We start from the raw sequence: 22,023 nt of genomic DNA on the forward strand, positions 1-22,023 counted from the left end.
TGCTTTCCCCACTGGACAGATGTGTGATCTTGAGCATCTTAACCTCTCTGTACCTCTGAGTTATAAGAGTACCTAACTTATAGGTGTTTTCTGATTTTTAAATGCAATAGAATGTGTAAAAGTGCTTTACATAATTCCTGGCACAAGAGTAAAAAGCCAAAAACTTTATTGCTTCCACTATTATTTCCCTTATACACTCACTTCTTACTTTAAACAAGATGGACGGTTTGCTGGTTATTTCACTTCTGCTTGTCCGCTGTCTTGAGGTGAATTCCTCAGAAGCACAATTTGTTACAAGGATTTGGGTGCAAGTGGTTAATTTGGAAAGTGATCCCAGGAAGCACCCACAGGGAGAGTGGAGGAGTGAGGTGGGCAAGGGAGGAAAGCCAATGTAGGGTAAGTTAATGAGCATCAAGCACTCTGTATTACGGAGGGCAGTCCTACAGGGTATCTTTAAGAGATGGTGTAGCATACACCCAAGAATTGGCCCACCTGAGGGGCAAGAAAGCCCCTATTTGTCACTGACTGGGCTGTTCCTAAGGGCATCAACTCCCTGGTTCTTCCAACCTGCTCTGCATGCTCACTGAGCATGTCCCACGGCCAAAGAAAGCTCTCAGGAGAGTTGCAGTGAGAAATGACCAGTGTACACTGGAAGGTACATGCCCACAAGACATCCTTTTATTCACAGGGCCCAGCAAAGTACTTTGCCTATAGTCAAGTGCTACATAAACATTTTTTGGATTAAATTGTGTTTCATATTAAAAATGATTAAGCACAAAATGTACTTATCTTCTCTACTGTGCAAGTGTTATACTTCAGCCTCTTGGGAAATGTTTGCTGGAACATCTTTTGGCCTTCTTTAATGAATTTTGATCTTACATCACATTTAAATGCCTTGGAGTTCCAAAAGACAAATATATCCTCATGTAATTTAAATGACAATCAGCAGGCTATTTTTTTTCTTATTAATATACGGAAAGCTGGTGGTCACAGCAGGTAACTGATGAGGCTAATCTGTCAATGTCCTGATAATTCTCTGCCTGATTGCTCTCAGTCCGGGAGGCTGCATAATCACAGAAACACCAAGCAATTTGATCAGGTCCAGAATAGATCGATTGTCCTTAAGTGAGCTGGGTGTCAGCATTGGATGAGGTTAGCACAATGTCTCAAGGGAGCCCCTCTGAACGAAATCAATATTGAGACTTCAAAATATTGTAGAAGAGATCTATGGGAAGCTTCTGTGAGATGCAATCCTAGGGGTAATGTTGTGGCAGAAAGAGAATTGATGCGATTAGTCATCATACTCTGTTAATTGGAACTCAGCCAAAGGTATTCAAAAAGGTTTGAGGATCTTAATGGATGACTCAGCCGTTTGACTACTTTGGTTTCCACACTTCTCTATAGTTTTCCAAACAGTCTGAGGTATTTATTAACCAAATGTTAACAAAAATATTCTCCAAACAAAAGGAAAATCATTGTTTCCATTGTGGTATGGAGGAATGAGTAAGTGGCAAGGCCTTACCAGTGATTAAAGAACCCTTAATATTTTTGACAATGACCTGTAATAAATAAAAATGCAACCTACATGTTGAAACTTTATCCTTTATTTTGATGGCACTTTTAGATAAATAATTTACAAGATTAGGTAATTTTACTTTGTGGCTTGAATATTTCCAAAGTTAGGCATACATGCCTTTCTTGCTCCAAGCTGTTCCCTTCCTTGTTTGGTTATTTGGAATCATTATTGCTTTTAATTTAAAACTTTGCAGTAGCCAGGTTTCAACAGCCACAGTTTCTCTTTCTTATACATTTTGTTAACCAATTTATGGCATCTAGGAAGGAGCAGGGGAGTACAATAAAAGCAAAGAGGCACAGGAAAGTTCATGTGTGACTGATACTGTTGTGTCAACCTAGCACCAGTGCTTTTTGAGCCTGGTAAGATTTGAAAACTAATTCATTCTCTTATGAAGTTCATTTATGAGTTCTTTGTAGACCTCAATCTCTGAGGATCTATTGCCTGCTCTTCCTTTGCTAAAGAGAAACATATCTTTATCCTTCTGACTCAGCCTCTGAGAACCTAGTAGCACCATCAACTTCTCTGCCAAAATCTGTTCGTTCTTCCAGACGGTCCTCTTTCACAAGAAGGCCAGGGAAAACTCCCACATTCTCTACCTCAACTAACTCTAAGTGCAATTATTTTCTTTAAATAGTAGCCCCCTCCATTTTATTTTATTATTTTATTTTATTTTATTTTTTTGCTGCCACTAGCCACTGTAGGCCAGCCTCTCAATTTATGTATTTCCCACAAAGAAAGCAGACCCCAGTCCACTGTGTCTCTTCAAAAAGGCATTAAGCTCTTTTGATAATTCCCTTTGACCAAGGGCTTACAATTGCTCATTACCCAGTAAACCAGTTTGACCAAACTTTAGTCAGGCTTCTCTCCTCCCTATAGATCCCTAAACTTGGGCTTGTCCCCAAGTCTGAGCAAGCACTAAAGCACTCAAGTGCAAAACATCCCCCTTCATGGTTCATTCTAAGAATCAGCTGATCCCCTAAAGAAACATTCCCTGTTAAATTTCCCTGATCATGCTGTCTACACCCCCCATCACCTGCCCTGCTCCCCACAGAGTTCCTGTTAGTCCTGTTCACTCCTCCCTATAAATGAAAACCTTCTTTCTATTTAATTTTCAGATCCCTGCAGATCCTGTGGTCAGAACATTCTCTCTCCTGCAAGTTTCTAAATGAAGTCTCTCCTTATTTAAGTGTGAATTTGCTTTTGACACCTTTTAATCTCTCTTGGATGAAGTTAAAGAAAGAAGGACTCATGTATATCCCCAGTCCTTCTCCTCTTTTAGTGAAGGGAAAAGACTCAAAGCTCACTAACACCTCTACCTCTCTGAAAATGCCAGCAGTTATGCCCTTGATGTGGGTGAAAGGTTAAGTTTTTGTGACCTACTTTGTTAATTCTAACTATAGTCTAGCACCTCCTTTGGAGTATGGTATTTAATGTCCCTTGGTTCCATTTAAAAACCCCATTACAAGTATAAATGTATTTGTCAGGGAGGAAAAACTTTTCCTCTACCCACATAGGTTAAGGTCGGAGGCCTACAAATTAAACGAACAAAAGACAGATTAACAGGAAAAAAGGTATATAATTTTTATTAGTATTCATATGCAGACGAGTTCACAGAAAAAAGTGAAACTCAAAGAAGCAGTTAGATTCAGGGGTTTATATACCCTTTTAACAAAGGAACGAAGGTTTTGGCTTCAAGGGATGATACATTGTGGGGAAGTTACTAGGCAATATATGGGGGAACTAGGAAGAAAGGGTCTATTTTAGTAAGGTCTGTTTACACAAACTCATCTTGGTATGGACTCCCCATCTTCAAAGATAAGTATTGTTATTCTCTCTTGATATGGGGGTGGGGAAACGGAGGGGAGTTCCTTTCTTAAAGGGAAATTTAGGCCTTGTTTTTAGGCAGAGGAAGGCAAGAACTCTTCCTGCATCTGTTGATTCTCAACTGCCTTCAGCTCAAGACCCTTCTGCCAAAGTGGCATATTTTAGGGTAGCATATTCTGATCTCCTTCCCACTCAACATATAATTTGTTCAGGGGTTATTCTAAAAGATATTTCAAATACAGTGTGTGCATTACTGCTTTTCAAGAAAGGATTTGCTATGTATTTTTGGCTTAGTACCCTAAAACCAAGCTGTGATTTTACAACTATGAGCTTTACAGCTGTGGGGCAGTGCACAGGGGCAAACATTAGAATTAAATAATTATCTGAGGAAAAAAAAAACCTGAGTGATTTTTCAATTAAATATCCAAAAACTATTGAGCAGGTAAATGTAAATTTCCCCACCATGTGTGGTAATGCAGAATATTATATTAAGGAAGACATTTTCAGCTAAGTAATGTATACCCATTGGGTAATATCCTTCTCAAGACTAAAATGTTCCACCTGGTTAGGCAAAGGGCAGGTCACGCAGCACTCTGAACAGCAGGATGGGGAGTCTGCATTTTATTCCAAATAAGATGGAAGGCTTTGGGTGATTCCCAACAGAGGAGCCTCATAATCTGATTTATACTTTTAAATGCTCCTTCTCTTGGCTGTTAGGTGGTGAAAGGATGATAGAAGAACATGAATGGCAGTTAGGAATCCAGTCTAGATAAAAGATGATGGCTATTTGCACACAGTTGCTGCCACTAAGCAACTTGGGAATGCATCCCTCAGGAATTAAGGCTGAAGACACTGTAAAGACATGAAGTGCTTTCCCACCTAAAATCCACCAGAGTTCACCTCCAGTTAGGTGCCTGTTTACTGGTTTTCCCTCACCTTCCATGTTTTTTTTTTTTTTTTGCCTTCACAGGGCACATCCTTACCCATCTTCTCCACATATCACTCTTCATTCCCTCCCTAACTGGGGTCACTCTAGTCTCCCTTCTCAGCAATATTAATCTTGGCAACCTAGAAGACATTAACTTTTGGTATAAAGTCTGCAAAAACTTTGGATATAAAATGCTAATGATCCTTTTAACCCAGGAGAAATTTAGGCTAACACTATTTGGTACCAACTCTCTCTGGGTTCAAATTCTAGGTCCACCACTTATTAACTATGATCTTTGCCAAACTGCTGAAATTCCCTCTGCCTCAATCTCCTTATATGTAAAATAGGATTACTAATAGTACTCGTCTCACATGATTGTTACAAAGATTGAATGAGTTGACATTTACAAAGTACTGAGACCTCTCCCTAACACATAATAAATGCTACATGGATATTTGCTATTATCATCATTGCATACCTACCTTTTAGAGCTGTGGGAGGAACAGATAAATAACACCTGTAAAGCACTCAGCAGGGGGCTCAACACAGATATAGTAAGTACCCAGTTCATGCTCAGCTATGATTACTTTGCACAAGTATGATACAAATCTCAGCAACGATCCAGTGTTATTTTTGCCTCTCTTGCTATTTCTAAATCCTTTTTCAGCCCCTATGAGGTCACCTATGTCTGTGCCTGTGTCTGTGATGAGTATATTTAACCTCCAGGCCAAGAGAGAAGATACTGCAAGAGAAGCAGAAGCCATTGGCTCATTTCCCAGTTTTTCTGCTTCTATTAAAAAAATAAAAGTGTTTCTCCTAAGAACTAGGTGCCACATTTTTGAGACTCTGGCTGAGGTAAATTAGTTAAATAGTTCATTAATTTTGGCACTCTTACCTGAAATGAAAGCGGTTTTGGAAAGTGTGCCTTTGTCTGGGTTAATTAGTAAGTGAGAGCATTGGGACTTCGCTACATTTTTTGCTTCAGCAATTCTTGTAATTATTTTTTTAGGTTCATGTTCTATGTAAACTTATAAAGACATGTTTTAATATCCATTCTGTGGTACGGGGATATTGGTCGGATATCTCAGGGACATCCAAGTGAGGAGAGTATAGGGGCTGTGTTGCGACAAGATGGGCTGTGCTGTGACGAGATGAGAAAGAAACCAGAGATGGGGGTTAGGGGAAAGAAGGTGGAGCTTCGTGAATAATAAAGGCTGTGTGCAAGAAAGAGCAACAGTCAAAGCACCTTGAACATCCCGTTCCATTTTCATGTTTGACTACATGGATCCCGACTTCATTTTTATCATCTTAATGTTTATGTGGTTACCGGCATTCCTGACTTGTGTAACTTCTGCATGCCTCTTAAGAAACCTAATTGTTTGAGTTTTTCACAGATAATTCAGAAGTCTTTGACAATGTTGCCTTATGTGACAGCAAACAAATGCTCAGTCATGCAGCGAGGAGTATAAATGCTGGGGCTGCCTGAAGCACAAATCAGTTCAGTGGAATTTTTTCTCTTCCTCTTTGTTTCCACCAAATTGTTAGAACAAAATTGGCATCTGACATCCAGATTGAAATGTATACCGTACCCTTCCTTTGGCTCTATAAATATTATGGAAACTTTTCTCCTGCTTATAGCCCCGTATGTTTGATGCTCCAGCTTAAAATGTAGCATGATGTGTAATCAAACATATGAGGGTAAGATTCATTTTTCTAAGTTGTCTAGTGCTGGCTGTGCAAAATCATGAGACGGTCAAGAGGAAGGCTGGAAAGTACCTGAAGAACACAGACTTCTATAAAACTCTATAAGGCCTTCACTCCAAAGGAGTCTCCTTACCCCAGGTATTATCTGGACTATTTGGCCAATTAGGGAATTAATGTTTATTAAGTCACGAAATGTGTATCAGATACTTTCATAATAATTTTATCCATTCTTTGCTACAACATTGCAAAGTAACTGTCCACAGCGCTGGTTAACAGATAGGAAAACTGAGGTTTAGAGAAGTAAAATAACCAGCCCAAGGGTATGCTGTATGTTGGTGTATTTATAAGATTAAATATTCTTGGCAGGTTTGAGTCTAAGCTAAGATTCTCCTCAACATATCTTTCTATATAAATGTGATCAGCAAAGTGATTCCTGCCCCCAAGCACAGACTGTAGGAAGCTAGAGCATATGTCTTTAGGTAGTATTACTCAGGCCAGTGGAATGTTACCACAAAGAAAATGACATCACAGATGTTCATATGTGTCACACACTCTAGTTATTTAAGGGTTTGTGAGAGAATCCTACTCAAACAGAATTTTAGATGCATATGACAAAATAAATCTAATCTTGGCTGGGCCTCAGAAATCCCTGTCAGCTGAGGATGAAGGAGTTCTCCCATAGGACCCTGGCAATGGACACTCTGTCCTGTGTTAGGAATCCTTGAGGATCCTGAAGTAGGTGTTGCTCTTGATCCAGTAAGTCTCCACATCCTCCTGAGTCTGACCGCCCCTGGTGGTAAAAGAACATTTCTCACCCACCAGTCTCTCTCTCACACAAGCACATACACACATACATCATTCCTTCATATCTCTCTTAAATGTTCTTTCCTTCCTAATAGATTCCAAGAGACCCCAAGGAAGTTGGGGCTGTTTCATATTCGTAGAAATGTAGACATTTTTGTTTATCCCAATGGCTGATGGGCCCTTCTGGCATTTACTAGCATTTACTTCTGGCATTCAGGATCAGACATGCTAAATATCTTCCAGTGTGCAGTGAAGTTTGTACCAACACAAACCATTCTTCCAGAGGCCAACAGCTCCCATGGAGAAGCACTGTACCAGAGTATTCTTACCTTCCTTTCTTTCCACTCCTTTCCCAATTCTCTCCCCCAAGCCCCCTTCCAACAGCTCACTCCAGCAAGTGCCTTGTGGAAGAAGAGGGGAAATGGATTAACATATTATCCCAAAAGATAACCTACTGTTCTTGGTTCTGATATCTCTGATCCAAGTTCCCCTAATTTCTTGGTTTGATGGAAGTCTGTTCTTTGTCCAACCTGGTGAACACTCTTTATTGGCAGCTACTCAGAAGACCACTGCTTGAACATTTCAGTCCTTGGGGTTCATTTTTGCTGCCAAAAACAGCAATTGTTGAAGTATGCTACATATTGCTGGGTCATCTGTAAAGGTTCTTCCTTTTTTCCAATATGGAAAACATTTGTTCTGCCAAAGCCATGCCTACCCCCAGCACAGGAGTTGACAGGACCATTTGCTTCTAGCAGGGGGAGAACTGACCCCTATAAATTACATTCTTTAATAATGACTTGGCCCAGGCAAATCTGGCATTACCCCAAATCTTTCTCTCTCCAGACTCACAGATGCTAGATGAGGGCAAGAGGTGAAGGAAAAAGAGCAACCAGGAATAACTTCTCAGGTTTTGATCTAGCCTCTGGATGGATGTGATGCTCCACATTAAGACGTGAAAAAGTCTGAAGAAAGGAATATCAGGGGTTGACTTTGGTTTTCAATTTGAGAGGCCTCTTGGACATATAAATGGAGATGTTAAGATGGCAGTTGGGTATATGAGTTAAGATTCCAGGGAGTCGCCAGGGTTAGAGATATACCTTTGGGAGAGATATGTAGTTTGAAGTCTGGGGACTGGTAAAGATATCCTAAAGAGAGATCAGTATGGTGAGGGGCAGGGAAGGAAGAAAGGCATCTCAGAATTGGGGAGCTCCCACATTAAAAACCTCTGAATATGAAATCAGTAACAGGTTCTGTGTCTGGCAAATATTACTAATAGGCAAACTGTCCAACCATAATGCTGAAATTAGTGGCTGGAGTGTCAATTTTACTTATCTCATTGTTTTTTCCGCCAACCATGAAATAAAGAGTAAGATGTATATGGTGGTAAAATAATAGATCATTTTAAATTTCTTTCTTGCCCTTTTCCATATTGTTCAAATTCTTTACAATGAACATGTGATGATTCTATAATGAGAAAAATGCAATAAATATTTTAAATAGTAATAGCCTATATGTTGTGCACAGTGCACTTCAACCAGTGATCCTATACCTATGCACATTCCACCACATTAAGATGTGAACATACAGTGTAAGGTTAGACATTTGTCCTACAATATTCAAAGAATGATGCCTATAAATATTTGAGTTTTTTAAAAACTTAGTATAATGAAGCCTTGGTAAAAGTGATAAGACCAAGATGTCGGCATGGTACTTTGGACATAACAGAAGCATATTTATTGAATAAACAAAAGATCACAGCTAAAAATCACTGTACAAAAGCTTATTAGTGAGCTTTAGAAGTAGTTTACAAGAATGTTCCTTATGTCTCTGTACATTTTCCAACTCTCCAAATGCAGAGGGATAGCAAAAATGCAATCAGGGAAATAATTCTTGGCCACAACTCACATTCCAAAGGAAAAAATAACAACAACAAAATACCCAAGCAAAACCATCAAACCACATCCTGGTAAAAACCTTTAATGTGCTGCTGGGCCATCATCTGGTCCCCATCATTACCAGCTGTGGCTTGCACACCCGAGAAGGGCCAGACTTCAGCAATAGGAACTAAAATACAAGGCCCATGACAAGGCTTTGAAGTTGAATTTGTTTAGCAGCATTTGTGACTAAGGTGATGACTAGAGAATTTAAAGAAGGGACAAACAAGGTCACAGAAGACAGACTTGCTAGGTCCCATTTATAAAAATAGGAGGAATCTTTTCAAATCTAGATAGGAATGGCAACTTTTAGGTCTGCCACAGTAACCTTCCATTTTTCATTTGGGAGATGTGAATAAAAGCCAGCTTGGAGCAGAGTGCATGTGGATGTTTGGCAAGATGGGACAACAAAACTGAAGAACTTTATATCAAATGGGGAAAGAATGACTAAAAACTCTGAAAATGATAGCAGCAAACTGAATCCAAATATCACAGCTGTGGTAGTTGGTTCCTAGAGCACATTCCACAAAATGGTTCCTAGGGATATAAATGTGTGATCAAATAAGTTAATCAAGATAAGCTTCTTACAGCAAAACTTTTAAGACATGCTGTTAGTCTCTCAGAGGGATATAATAAAAGCAACATTCCCCTCCATTCTTTATTTATGAAACTCTTTTACCCAAAGCATCACAGAAGAGCTGTGCTCCCAAAAAACATACTTGCTAAGTCCTTCCTAGTAGAGATGAGGGTCACAGAGGATGAATCAGAAGAATGTTGTGAAAGCTGGAGTGGGGTTTCTAAAGAGAGAGGGAAATAACTTGATGGAGAAGGAAGAGGGAGGCCTATGCAATGGCTCAGAGGCTGAACTGATTTGCCAAGGGAGAGAACAATCTGCATTCATGGAAGAAACACGGATTCTAAACTAGGTTTGGTTGAGTGAGCTTTCTCTAAGAATACTATAGACGGGGAAAAAAAAAAAAAGAATACTATAGATGTTCTAGCAAATCAGGTAACTGGAAAAGTCAACAAACACTTTGAATTATAACTATTTTGAGGTCAATGAGAGGAAAGCTGGTAAACCCGGAAGAATCTATTAATCTTATAGATAACATATCATGGATGAAAATTCCTACATTTAAAATAAAATAATAATTTTAAAATTATTGTTCTGAATAATTCGAGAGTTGTCTCAAAATTTCAGTGACCTGAATATTTAAAAGCCAGTACATATTTAATTAGTTTTTATTAATTTGTCTCCTCTGTAAGTTTTACTCATCCCTTGTAAGGCTATGTGCTTTATAAGACAAATTAACAGTAATATTTCATACATTTGTTTCTTCTAGAATCCAGAATTATCAACCTTAAGGCAGAAATCCTGCCAATTATAATCCTATCCTTGCAAAACATCATAAAAACGCTGATTCATACTGACTAAACAAGCTGCATATTAATAACTCATTTCAATGTCAGCATGTTCATTATACATTGCTCTTTCCAAAGGAGGGAAAGATAAGGAGATGCTGATGCTTCCAGGGCATTTCATTAAAATGCACAATGCAGAAAATATAAGTTACTTTTGCCCTTTAAATGAATTATGTAGAACAAACTTATGAAAATTATAGTGGAACTTCATCATTTGGAGCCAAAAGAACATTTTCAGCTTCTTACATGCTTTTGGTAGCTCAGATCTATACAAGTTATGCTATGGTTTCTCCAGTCTGTATCTCTACAGTCTTCACCTCCAGTTCCTGACTGTGCATCTCCTCTCACTAGTATGGCAGGGTTCAGTAATGTCAGGGGTGACAAAAAGACCCTGACGTAGTAGAAATTCATCTTGGACTTGGTCATGCCTGAGCAAGTCTTATGTAAGAAATTACTTCATGCACTATTTAATGAAGTGCATCCAGTTGATAAGAAGCACCTAAATGGTAGCTGTTACAGTGATGATGATGATTATTATAATTATGCCAAGGATGAAGATCAGAATGAGGATAAGGTTGATGCTGTTGCTTTCCAGTGAACTGGAGAGATGGTACTCACCAGTTTCTCAGATTGATGCCAGTCCCTTGGAACCAGAACTCAAGCACACTTCCTTCTGGGGCTTAGGCATATCTGGGTATATAGCTAGATAACTTGATGGCCCAAAGGTCTTTTGGATGGAGGCTGAAAGTCTATTCATAAGGAACTTAAGCGAAGGGAAAAAATAAAAATGATGATCTGAGCCCGTGACAAAGGTTTAGTTAGCAAAATGGAGTAGGGATCCTGGGTACATCTTTCCAGAACTATCCCTGTCCTGGCCTCCTGGACACATGTAGAAGCCCAAGAGAGGGAAATGGAGCTATAATTATTAATTAAAATAATTATTTCTTTTACATTGTATACTATATCTGTTGTGACCCTATCCTGCCAGAAGATTAGGCACAGGGAGGAGAATCTACCTCCTCCCTCACCTCCTACTCCTTCTCACTCCCCTGACACAGACCCTAGGCAGATTTGGCAGGATGGAGCTCAGGTCTTCTTTGGTGAGTCAGTCCAGGTGCTAACTATGCTGAGTAGAGCCACAGGAGGGACTGAAATGTCCAGTAAAGGAGCAAGAGAGAGTATATAGAGCTGTGTCAGGGAGACATCATGCACAGAAGAGCAAAGGAAGGGCCAAACTTCCCAGTGTTGTTGGTTGTGTATAGGCTGAAACTGCTTGTGAGCACATTTAAGGCACCCCTTAGAGAGTTCCAGAAATACCAGTGGGTGGGCTGGCAGGGTTGCTTTAAGTCTTTTGCCAATTAAGTAGGGAGAGCCAGCAACACTAGTGGACTTTGAGCTACTACTATTAATGTGACCTCATATGTTGTTCTGGTTGATGAGTCATGGGAGAAATGTGTGGCATATATGAATATGGGGAGAGGTTCCCTTGCCCATTTTCTGTTAGAGAAGAGAGGTTTGCAAACCACTATTCTAGGAACATAAATCTGAGGTCTCAGAGTAGCTGGTGAAATATACCAAGTTTCTCTTTCTCCATCACTTTTCAAACACAGGAACAAAGCATGAAAGGTGGAGTGATCATGCTAGGCCAGGAAGGAAGATGGGAGAAGAAAAGCAGAGAGGGAGAGAGGCAGCCTATGGGTCAATGAGCACCTGCCATGTATTATGCATTAGGCTTGGTTGGATTTCTTTCATGGCTATTGTTGTAGCTAATTCTCAATTTAAAAAAAGAGAGAGAGAAATAGAAAGAAAGCCTGAGTCACGTATTATTATCACTATTTTACAACAAATAGCTAGCTGAATTTCAGAGAAATGAAGTAACTTGTCCAGGATCACATAGCTTCTAAATGTTGGAGCAAATTTTGAATCAAAGTCTGTATTACATCAAAATCCATGCCTGCATCCCCAAGTCAACCTGCCAAGGTGCAGAAAGAAGACTTCAAAATTCCCACTTCTATTTCTTTATGCTTGTCAGTAGGACTGTTTTAGTCCAGATCAGGTAACGACATACCACATATGGTTCACAGAGTATCCTGAAGGAAGAAGGGGTTAACAGAGGGGATGACAGTGGTCTCCTCACTTAGTTGTTAGCTTTAGTATATAATGATGCTATAGAGTATGGGACCTAGATAAGTCACTTATATTACCTGCTTTTAAACTAATAAACCTCAGAGATAGACTGATGGCTTCAAAATATTCCTCCAAAGAAGTGGGAGATTGGTGAGAATACCAGTGATATAAGCACATGTGAATGGCACAGTCATGAGCTCTTTGTCAGCCATCAACCAGATAAACACAATGATGACATATGAGATTTTGACTCAAAGTCAAGCCAAAAAAAATTATGAAGCCTATTGAAGGTATGAGTTGATATCCAACATTGTAAATATTGTCTTAGTATATGTTACATATTTGCATATCCTGTGCTTTGGGGGGTGTTTTGCCCAGTCGTGCATAAGTATATCTACTTAGAAGCTGATTCTGAATCACTGTGTTTCAAATTTTAAATAAATAATTTCAAAAATAATAAAATATTTGTGATAGGTTTAGTACTAGTAAAATTCGGTACTAAAAATTAGTTTAGTACTTCATGTGAAACAAAATGATTCTGTCATTAATGAATACAGTTATTAAATATTACATGTTGCAACTTCATCTCACCTTCAAACTCTCTTTTACAGTAAAATGGACATGATATATTAATTCTGTAGCAGATGTAATTTATGAATAAATAAGTTTATTTTTATTGAGGATTCATGTTCAAAAAGTCTAATAGGGTACATTATCAGAAACATTTTGCTGGCTGCTGCACCATATATCAGCATGTAGTGGCACATAAAAAGTACTTGGAAAATATTTTTTTAATGACTAATTACCACAAAGGTATGAAGTAAACTTTGTAGAGTAAGGAACGTTTGGGGAACAAAAAGAAAGGGGGGTGGCTTTAATTTTAGAAAGAAGATGGAAGGCATCACCTTTAGCTAGAGCTTATGTTTGTTATCTCAGCATCTCTTCCAGAAGGAGCCCCTTTCAATCTCAAAGGGATGTAGTTTAGGTGATAAATTTTATGATCACCCTTAATTATACAGAAGACTTTCAACTCCTCCGTCTTACCCTATTTCTCTCAGTTTTTCTCCTTTCTACCTCTGACTCAGAAAACTTGTTTATTTTCATGAGCAGTCCTGTTGTCTGTCTGTAATATCCTCTAGGCTATGACACAGTTATGTCATGGTCTTCCTTCCTTGCAAAATTAATCTCTGTCCCTCTCCTTGCGTGTCTTCTTTCCCTGCTTATAAATATATCTAGGTCTTGAAAAACCTAAAATAAAAAAAAAATATTTGAGACCAAGCCCTCTTTGAACTTCTTTCCCTTTTTATTTTATTTTGAACAGTCTTTAAAAGGATGCTACTTTGTTTCCTTCTCCACCCAACATACTATTGAAACTGCTCTTAAAGAGTCCTAGTGACAGCACCACATTATATACACTCTTCTCTACATTCCCCTACAAAATGTTAGTGAGAGCTTAATTAGAGACTTGAACGGGGATCCCAGCCCTTTGACCAAAGAATGCTCCTCTACCCAGGAAAATCAGAAAGTGAAGGGAAGAAGCTGCCACCTGCCTACTCAGCCAAATGGAATGAACTAGTGACCCTCATATGGTCCTCCCACCCAAAGGCATTTTCTTAGCCCCCCTCCCTCTGCATCTTTTCCTGAATATTTGAAATTATTGACCAGATTTCCCTAACTTAAGTTTCAACCATTTTGGTATATTCCAGAATACTACAGGGTGTAGTATAAATACTACAAAATTTGGAGTCAGAAAGTTCTGAATGTGAATTCTGGTTTTGTCCCACTATATTGCTCAGTGATCTCACCCAAGTCATTAGCCTCTCTGAACCTGATTTCATCGTCAAGTGGAATTGATGACACCTCATTCACAGACTGATTATCACTAAGAGTTACAAAAGACTATGTTCGTGTGAACACTGGTTTATGTCTTCTTTTTATTATAAAGTTTTCAATTGCCTTAAGTGGCACAACTCATTGAGCTGACTATGCTTTAATCCACATTAACTTGCAATAGAATCAAAAGTACTGAAGAGTCACTTTTGACGCAGTGCTTACTCTCCACATACTTGAGTCTAGAGTCTTCCGGACAACGACACCATCTGTTTCTATGAAATACAAGAGAAATAAATGTACTAAGAAAATTTCTGGACTATGCCCAAGATTTGACTTATTTCCCTATAGTTCATGTTGAGAAATTTTTTTCTAATTATACTTTATAATATGTAAATAAGAGGAAGAAAGATATGAAAGAATGTAATGGAAAAGTGTAACAGAAAAAATTTGGAGCTACCACTAAATGCCTAAGAAGGAACAAGAGTCCAGCCTAAGGAGCAGTACATTTAATCTTACCCTTCTTCAGAGAATTGCAGGCAAGAGATGTTCAGTGGCTGGTGGGGGTGGGAGGGGGGCAGTCTAAAGGGCCTTCAGGGGACCCTTACAAGCCAGAGTCCACTTTAAACACCTGCCAAGTCCATGGCACACTGACAACCTTCATGGAAGTATGCTCTACTAAAAGCAATGCTCCCTCCTCCTCCTCACCATGCCCCACATTCCAGACTCCATAGGAATATGGAGGGGGAAGATCAGAACCACTAGTTTAGAAAAGCAGCTGAACACCGTTCCCCAATCAGGGACTTTCCACCTGCAATGTCCAACAATCCCAAACTGGAGATAGAAGAAATGCCTCAACTTAAAATCAAGTTGGGAGCTTTGATAATTATATGAGACTGGACATTACACTTACTTATCTGAGTATGCGTTTTATGTCTGGTCACTAAGAGTGACCAGAAAAGTCAAAGGACTACCTAAGTTTTCACTCGTGGGCAGGGCTGTTTCAGGAAGAAAAAATTTGAGTCAACAGGAGGCAGAAATACCATGGTGTACCTGGTTCAGTAACCTCAGTTACACCCCAGCACAGCCCTTTGCTCTGCTGCCCCAAGTCCTTGCAGGCATCTCTCCTCTCACTGAGACACTAGTCCTGGGCTATTCTCCAAGCTTCAGGTGCACATTAAAATCCAAAGCTGACACAATATAGCTTTAGGTTTAAGAAGCCCATTAGGAGAGACACATGAAATGGGAAAGATGCATCGTGTGGGGACTCCAAGAGCTGGATTCTGAATTTTCATTTTGATGGTCAACACTGTAAGCCAAGGCATGGAAGAGGGATTACTATGTGCACTGTGTTGACTGCAAATTAAGGTGTGACAGAAGGAAGAATTATGGGCAGTGGGGTTAGGACAGGGATTCCAGGAGAAGAAGCAAAGACAAGGGATGTTACAGCTAGCTTTAAAGCCTTCTACTACCATGGTCCCCACTCTTCTGTTGCCTTCCAACACCCTTTAGTGCATAATCCACATCTCCGCCCTGCCATTTCCATGCACACCTTTGTTGATAAGCAGCACTGAAATTAGCTAGAGAGAGAAAAGAACACTTCCTTTAGTTATGGCCTGAGACCTTAAAATTTTATCTCAACTTGGTTCTTCGGAGAGCAGGAGGAAATGTTACCGGAAAGTTTCCATCCTCCGATAAAAGGTCAGGAAACTACAGACATGAAGGTAGCCTCCATCTCAAAAAGTGACTGGACACAGTGATTTATGAGCAGAATTCCTCAGGTGGGGGGAAGGTAACAACCCCAGCACTATAGACCAAAGGAAACAAAGCTTTATGATCTGTTGAACAAATGATAAGTCAAATTATAGAAAACACAGAACTGCAGAGATAAAAGCACATTCCCCAGGGCCAGGAAATTGTAGAGCATTTATCCAGGAAGTTTAAAATGAGAGAATCTCCCTGAGCCCACTCCCTATATTTATCTTTCTCAATCCCATTTTTCAGTCTTCATTTCTCATTTCCTCTATCTTACTGACATTTTCTAACAATATATATGGAGATAAGTTATATATATATATATATATACACACATAAATATATATACATATTTATATTTATATACATATTAGTTTAAATATTTAAAAGTTATATTTATCTTCAAATAGTGACAAAGATTCAACACTTTCCATCTGAAACAAAACAAAAAAACCCTTAATCCATAAAGCTGTAATTAACCAAAATACAGACAGCCTATCATGACATAAATTTTAATGTTATACCTAAGAATAAATCATTCTGATTTTAACACTTCTTTCTGAGAAACTTCCACTTTACACACTTTTTTTATAAAATGGGAAGCATTATTTTCCTCCTCATTAAATTTATTATAGTTAATGAAATGAATAATAGTCACTTTCAGTTTTAAAATTCAATGTATATCAATCAATATCTGCTTTGTTAAATCACTGTCCTACATTCATTTGAAAGTTTTCATACTTACAACACAGGTAATAAGTAATAAGTTGTGCAGTGATTTCTAATTTTTCTTTTTATTTTCTTTTTATTTTTTTTTAGATTTTATTTATTTATTTATTAGAGAGAGAAAGAGAGAAACAGCATGAGAGGGGAGAGGGTCAGAGGGAGAAGCAGGCTCCCCGCCAAGCCAGAAGCTCAGTCCCAGGACTCTGGGATCATGACCCAAGCCAAAGGCAGCCACTTAACCAACTGAGCCATCCGGGCGCCTTGATTTCTAATTTTTAAAGATTGGAATCTACTTGGGATATAAGACCACTTAGCCTACCCCAAACAGTTATCCTTAAACACCATGATTATCATTTTTCCTAAGTGCTGAGAAAAAAAAAAAAAAAATCCTTTGATTTTTAAAATTTAATCTAGTTCGGTTATTTTCATTGCTGATTATACTTTAAAATTCACCTCAAATTATTTTTGAGCCCATCTGCTAGATGCTGTACTAATGGCTTTACATGCAATACCAATGAGATTTGTCCATCTGCATACAGAATGATCCTGAGAACCACCCCCAGAACATCCTCAGCATCCACCATCTGCAACATGGAAAAGACTAAAATATGAAGTAGTGGGTGGTCCTGGGGCAGAGGCTGGGAGGGCCTGGCTGCCCCAACAGAGATGCCCAGCAGCTCCTCCCAGCCTGTTTTTAAAGGGCAGGCTGAGTGGTCAGAGCAGCTGTGACAGCCCCCAGATGGTCCCCTTGCTCAGGCAGTGAAGCCCCAAGAAAGGCTAACTTACTTGCTACAAATACCCTTCTTATGATCCCTGCTATTAAGGCAAACACTGGTGTTTCTATGCTGAGGACTTCTTTTCCTTCATAGCTAGTATCCCAGAGTTCAAGCTGACTTCTTTTACAGTTGGTCATTCCACAACACTTAATTAGAGAGAAAAATTCCTCAGCTTCAATAAAGTGTGCTTAATGTAAGCATGCCCCTTAGAAATAGGTAAAGACTTAGAGCTTTGTTTTATTAACAAAGCTGCTGTGGGCTGAACTGTCTCCCCCCCACCAAAAACAAAAACAAAACAAAACAAAACAAAACAAAACAAAACAAAACCAATATGTTGAAGTCCTAAACCCCAGTACTTCAGAATGTGACTTTATTTAGAAAGAGGCTCTCTATGGAGGTAACCAAGTTAATACTAGGTGATTAGGGTGGGTCTTGATCCAATATGGTTGGGGTCCTCTTAAAAAGAAGAAATTTGGACACAGAGACAAACACGGAGGAAAGATGGTGTGAAGACACCCAGGGAGGGCCATACAAAGACACACAGAGAGGACTGGAGTGGGGTATCCACAAGCCAACGAATGCCAAAGATTGCTGGCAAACCACCAGAGGCTAAGAAGAAGCAAGGAAGGATTCTGCTACATGTTTCAGAGGGAGCATGGCCCTGGGACACCTTGATTTCAGGCTTCCAGCCTCCAGAACTATGAAACAATTAAGTTTCTGTTGTTTTAAGTCACCCAGTTTGTGTTACTTTGTTACAGCAGCCTTAGGAAACTAATACATTAACCAAAATTCTTTTCAGTTTCCTTTTTTGCTCCCCATTATTATTTTGTGAGTTTGACTAGTAGGAGCTGAATGGCTGTTCTGATTTTTACTTTTAGTAAATTATCTTCTCTTGGCCTCAGAGATGGAATTTAATCTTAATTCCATTGCTGCTGCAAATTAAGCTGTAAAAAGAATTCCACTATTAAAAGAGATCCTCACTTCATGTTGTAGGACCTAAGGAAGTTTAGTGATAAGATCCACAGACTCTGGCTCCTACAATGCCTTGGTATTACAGCCTCAGCACAAAAGGCAATTCTCCCTCCCCCACCCTCCAAATGAACCAGAGTTTAAATGACAAAAGACTTACCATTATTTGCTTGACAAATCAGCCTCTGCCAGTACCATCTCCCATCTGCAAATCTGCTTGTCACTACATCCAGAGGAGAGCTGGGGATATCTCTAGGCTTCAGGGATGCTTCCAGCAGCAGTAAGATTCATCTCCACATTATAAGTCATGTGCCTGTAGGCATGTCAGTGTTCCCAGTTACACACAAATCTAAGTGAATTAAAGACACAGAGCTCTGTTCCCATCCTTTCTAATAATACTAATGAAAATGTAATAGAAAATGAAACCAATCTTATAGCCTCTAATAATAGTGAGGTTCTTTTTTAAATTTCTGATTATTTCAATATCTTTTTCTAGTTCAAAATATTTATCGTAAAACCTCTCTCTCATAAAATGCTATCAAACCATTCATTTATTTATCTATTTATTCAACAAGCAGCTATTAATACATAAATAAACAGCAACCATTTCTTAGGAGCTTACTATGTACCAGGCACTGTGCTGAGTGCTTTCCCTTATCACTTTTGACTCTTCGTAACAACCACATAAGGTATATACTATTACTCCATTTATGGAGAAGAAGACTAAGTGACATTCACCTGCCCAAGGGTCCATACCCAATTTGCATAGTCAATACTTGACACCAAATCTCTGACTTCATAGTCTATACTCTTTAACTATTCAGCTATTCCACCTCTATTTAGTGCTCATTAGGTGTCAGCTATTGTGCTAAGAACAAGGGAAAACATTTTTCTTTTCCAACAGCTATATTCCTTGTGGTCAAGGAACTAACAGTTTAGGGAGGGAAAATGATAAATAAGCATCGCTTTAATATAGAGCCTGATAATTCCAGAAATGAAGTTGTTTAGGCTGCTTTAGCTCATATCAAAATCTCTTAATACACAAAGCCAAAGACTCTCCCCTCTATAGTATTCATTTAAAACAAGGATCTTCAAAAGAAATATTCTAAATGAATGACAGGAAATAAGAAAATTAAAATATGTACATATGCTGACTTGGAACTCAAACTGAAATAATACAGAAGGCCAGCAAAGATAGTGTGATAAGAGCAGCCATCCCCTTTCTCTCCTGGCCAAAGCCTCCTGGAAGAGGACACGGGGTCTGTCCTCTCTTGCCTCCCTCTCTCAGATGGATTCCAAATCCCCATCAGGAGTCCCCTTGCTGCCATCAGAGAAGAAAGCATCTGTTGCAACCCAGAACAACATGCATTCCCAATGTTCAAGCTTTATCCAAAGACAAGCAAAGGCTTGTCTTTGGCCTGATTTGTTCAAGCTCCCTAAGGCTGAGGGTTCCTGCTAAATGCTGCCTTATCCAATTATCAGCCATATGCAACCTTCTGGCATTTTGCAGCTGAAGCAGACCTTAGAGATCATTCCCCTGAACCTGCTCATTACTCTGTCACCCCTTGGCATTTATGCAATGAGTTTGTTCTGTTGAATTTGTATTTATACAGTTGGTGCTTTGGTAGTATACTTAAGAATTTTTCCTCGATGCATTTTCTCTCTCAACTAAATTACAAGATCCTTAAGTATGGGGAGTGTACGGAGTATGAAGTACCTTTGTATTTATAGTTCTTTCCAATGGTTTTCATACAGTGGGTGCTCGGTAAAAGTTGTTGAGGAGACAATCCAAAATATAGAAAGTAGAATAGTCAGAAAATACATTTAGAAGATCTTTTCTTCATTTAGTTGAGCACCCCACCTATTCCCCAAAGCTTTTCTAAACTAATTAGGACAGAATTCAAAACTGAGTTTGGACCTGGGTTACTTGATCTTATAGCCCTATGAGATCGGTTCACATTAAACATTTATCCCTGTTACTCTGGACTTTTTGGTTGCCAGTAACAGAAACCCACTCATGATTAATTAAGAAAAATAAAATGAAAAATACCAGGAGGCTACAAGGACAGGAAATAAACTGAGCTTTAGGACAGGGCCTCTGATACCATCAGAAACACCTCCCAACTTTCATCTCTGCTCCCCTTTACATATACCCTTTATTCATCTCCAGCTCCATATTTCTATCTCTCTTTCAGATAACTATATGAGGGAAAGCAAGGTGGCTAGCAGGTACTGAGTCTACATGCTGCAGGTGCACCCAGTGAATTTTTTTGGCCCAATTCCAATTTCCTAAGGAAGGGTCCCTGGTAGACCCAATTTGTGTCTTTTGTGAACCTCTGGACTATGACCAGAAACATAGGATGATGCAATATCTTGATTATTTCCATTCTAATGAGGAGAGAATTTGATAAGAGAGATTTCCCAGAGGAGATCAGGTGCGTTCAAGGTGGTATGGTGTAGACACAGATGAAACCTTTGTTATTAAAAGTTGACATTTAAAAGTAAAAAGAGAGAGAGAAAGAGAGAGAGATTTCCCAGAAAAAAAAAAAATCAGACCTAGACAGAAAAAAAAAAAAAATCAGTGGGAATCTATATAACCAGTTACTCAGGTTCTCTAAATTCTAAGTCAGAGACTAAAGTGCCAACAACTTAATCTCTTGCACATAGATGTGCTCAAATGTTATATGATTATTTAGAAGTAACAACTTAGTAAATGTGTGCAGGTGATGACAACCATATGAAAGATCATAAATTGTTCTTTTTATGTCTTTGACTCATGTCTCAACATTTTATTCATTTATTTTCTGTCTCAACATTTAATTAATTAATTTAAGTGTCTCTAAATCCCTCTTCTAATTCAATTTCCTTCTTTTCCTTCTGAAATTAGTTGATTGCTTAAGGGATAATTTGACTCTCTTGTAGAATCATAAAGATAAAGTCTAATCCTAGGAGAATTACTAAATTCTCTAGAGAATTAGAGAATTTCAGTGGTGTAGATGCAGCCAGAGAGCAAGATTCATAGATTTCTGTCACGGTGTAACATATAGGAACAGTTATATAAGAGCCCCATGAAAATACCCCAACAACTTAATGACCAAGTCCAGGCAAATTCTAGGAATTTTCTTCAACCACATATTTAACATAATAAATTACACAAAGTAGCCTAGAGAGAAAATGACAAGTACACAAGACCCAATGTTGAGTGTAGAAAATTCTAGCATGAGAAACTATTTTTTTTGTGAGACGAGGATAATATATATATGCAGGAACCAGCTAAATGTAACTGAATGAGTGTTCTGAAGCAAGACACTCACTGTGAAGAGTATGACCAAAACCTCAGGGTTCCAAATCTTCCTTCCCTACAGAGACTTGTATTTGCCCATTCATTATTTGGAGCAGAGATGACTGACTGTGGGACCCTCAAATCATGCATAATATAAAGAGACTTATTTCCCTCAGGCTTCCAGATTGTCAGGCAAGGCCATCCAGGGCATGATGGCATTAAAATCCAGATAGTCACTGAACAACAAAATGCATTACAATTTGATCCAGTCCAGGCCAGTCAAGGTCTCATTATATAGGCCCTCAGGGCTGAGAAGAGGCAGCAGAACAATGATGGAAATGTATGTTGCCATGGTGTCCCTGCTG

At 38.9% G+C, this 22,023-nt stretch overlaps 1 long non-coding RNA gene across 1 annotated transcript in view; it reads left to right on the forward strand.

Annotated features, from left to right (window-relative positions):
• The first annotated feature begins 6,653 nt into the window (after positions 1-6,653).
• Positions 6,654-22,023, forward strand: part of LOC141371069 (uncharacterized) — a 28,658-nt gene continuing 13,288 nt past the window's right edge. The window contains exon 1 of the long non-coding RNA XR_012375690.1: positions 6,654-6,788. This is a non-coding gene — a long non-coding RNA (uncharacterized lncRNA). The remainder of the gene's footprint in view (positions 6,789-22,023) is intronic.

This window comes from Callorhinus ursinus, unplaced genomic scaffold (assembly GCF_003265705.2).
Source record: "Callorhinus ursinus isolate GAN/ISIS: 27379988/994484 unplaced genomic scaffold, GSC_fseal_2.0 scaffold2, whole genome shotgun sequence".
NCBI classification, from domain to species: Eukaryota; Metazoa; Chordata; class Mammalia; order Carnivora; family Otariidae; genus Callorhinus; species Callorhinus ursinus.